This window comes from Orycteropus afer, unplaced genomic scaffold (genome assembly GCF_000298275.1).
Source record: "Orycteropus afer afer isolate SDZICR_OR568_19922 unplaced genomic scaffold, OryAfe1.0 scaffold00139, whole genome shotgun sequence".
NCBI classification, from domain to species: domain Eukaryota; kingdom Metazoa; phylum Chordata; class Mammalia; order Tubulidentata; family Orycteropodidae; genus Orycteropus; species Orycteropus afer.
The window spans coordinates 8,120,592-8,123,587 of NW_006921726.1; positions in this window are offsets into that span (position 1 = coordinate 8,120,592).

The window sequence follows — 2,996 nt, forward strand, 5'->3', positions numbered from 1 at the left end:
CAAGCCATTAACCACAGCCGATGAATCCGTATACAATTGCACCTTTGGCCATTTCTTGTTCCAGGCAAAGTGAACAACCATATGCATGGCTTGAAGTTCTGCCCATTGGGAGGATTTCCCTTCACCACTGTCCTTCAAGGAAGTCCCAGAAAGGGGCTGCAGTGCTGCTGCTATCCACTTTTGAGTGGGGTCTGCATATCATACAGAACCATCCATAAACAAGGTATGAGTTTTCTGTTCCTCAATCAAATGTTCATAAGGAACTCCCTATGAGGCCATAGGTGCAGACTGGGAGAAGGAAGGTAATGTGACTAGAGTGGAGACCATAGGCATTTGGGCCACTTCTTCATGCAACTTACTTATGCCTTCAGGTCCTGCTTGAGCCCGATCTCTGATATACCACTTCTATTTAATGATGAAGTGCTGTTGTGCATGTCCAACTTTACGACTCTGTGGGTCAGACAACACCCAGTTTGTGGTGGGCAGCTCAGGCCTGATGGTGAATCCCTGGTCCATGGTTAGGTGTTCTGTCTCTACTAAAGCCCAGTAGCAAGCCAAAAGCTGTTTCTAAAAAGGAGAGTAGTTATCTGCAGAGGATGGCAGGGCTTTGCTCCAAAACCCCAAGGGTCTGCATTGTGATTCACCAACAGGGACCTGCCAAAGACTCCAAACAGCATCTCTATCTACTACAGACACTTCAAGCACCATTGGATCATCTGGATCATGTGGATCAAGTGGCAAAGCAGCCTGCATGGCAGCCTGAACCTATTGCAGAGCCTTCTGTTGTTCTGAGCCCCACTCAAAACTAGGAGCTTTCTGAGTCACTAGATAATAGGCCAAAGCAACACACCCAAATGAGGGATGTGTTGCCTCCAAAATCCATGTTGGATGCTGTGCTTCCTTATTAGTTCTGGGGGAGTCAGGTACAATCATTTATCCTTCACTTTAGTAGGAATATCTTGACATGCCCCACATTTCTTGGACCCCTAGAAATTTCACTGAAGTGGAAGGTGCCTGAATTTTTGTTGGGTTAATTTCCCACCCTCTAACAGACAGATGTCTCAGCAATAAGTCTAGAGTCATCAATATTTCTTCCTTGCTAGGTCCAATCAGTATAATGTCATCAATGTAATGGACCAGTGTGATGTTTTGTGGAAGGGAAAGGTGATTGAGATCCCTATGGACTAAATTATGACATAATGCTGGTGAGTGGATATACCTCTGAGGAAGCACTGTGAAAGTAAACTGTTGGCCTTGACATATGAAGGCAAACTCCTTCTGATGGTCCTTTGAAATTGGTATTGAGAAAAAGACATTGGCCAGATCAAGAGCTGCGTACCAAGTACCAGGAGATGTACTAATTTGTTCAAGCAATGAAACCACATCAGGAACAGCAACTTAAATTGGAGTCACCACCTGATTAAGTTTATGATAATCTACTATCATTCTCCAAGATCCATCTGTATTTTTCCCAGGCCAAATAGGTGAATTAAATGGGGATGTGGTGGGGAATCACCACCCCTGCATCCTTCAAGTCCTTGATGGTGACAATAATCTCTGCAACCCCTGCAGGGATGCATATTGCTTTTGGTTTACCATTTTTCTGGGCAGGGGCAGTTCTAATGGCTTCCACTTGGCTTTTCCTACCATAATAGCCCTTACTCCATGTGTTAGGGACCCAATGTGGGAATTCTGCCAATTGTGCAGTATATCTACTCCAATTATGCATTCTGGAACTGGAGAAATCACTACAGAATTGGCTTGGGAACCCACTGGAGCCACTGAGAGATGCACCTTAGCTAAGACTCCATCAATAACTTGAACTCTATATTTCCCCACTCTGACTGGTGAAATAGTGTCAGCTCCTAGCCAGTGTCCAGTAATCCCTGAAAAATCTGATTATTTCCTTTTCCCCAATGAACACTCACTCTCATAAAAGGCCTCAGATCCGTTTGGGGAAGGCTGGGAGAAAGATTGACATTATAAATTTTTGGTTATGTAGTGTGGTCCTCCTTCAAGGAGACACAACCTCCCCTTCATTCAAGGTGTTGTGGGTCTGTAAACTGACTCAAGTCTGGGAATTGATTGAGAGGCCATGACTCTGTATTCTGGCAATTCAATCTAGGCTGCTGCTCATAAGACCTAGAATTCTTCTGTCTTACAGATCAAGAATAATAAGGAATGACTATTACAGATCAAGTAAATATTTAGTAAGGTTTCCATGTATTTCACTACTAGGAACACCATGCCTAAGCAGCCAATGCCATATTTTCACATGAGTCAGAGTATTCTGATTACTGTTCCGATTCTGCTGTCCATTATGATAACTATGCCACCTTGCCTTTGTGGATTTACTGCTGCCACTTGGCACCTACTACCATGGCCATTCACTTCTCAAATTGGCCAGTGAAAACCTTTTGAATAGCAGTGAAACACTGTATGATATATTACAGGACAACTTTATGATAGCCCAGAAACATTGTACAATCAGTGCCAGAAGATGAACCCTTCAGATCAGAAGGCACTCAAAATACAACTGGGGAAAAGCTGCCTCGTCAGAGTAGAGACAACCTTAATGATATGGATGAAGTAGAGCTTTTGGGACCTTCATTTGTTGATGTGGCATGATTCAAAATGAGAAAAAAGAGTTGCAAACATCCATTAATCAACAGAACATGAACTGTATGCAGTATGAATCTAGGAAAACTGGAGTTGTCAAAAGTGAAATGGAATGCATAAAGATCCATATCTTAGGCATTAGTGAACTGAAATGGACTGATTTGGGCCATTTTGAATCAGACAACCATATGATCTACTAAGCCAGGAATGACAACTAGAAGAGAAATGGCATGGCATTCATCATCACAAAGAATCTTTCAAGATCTATCCTGAAGTACAATGCTGTCAGTGATAAGATGATAGTCATATGCTTATAAGGAAGTCCAGTTAATACAACTATTATTCAATTTATGCACCAATCACCAAAGTCAAAGACT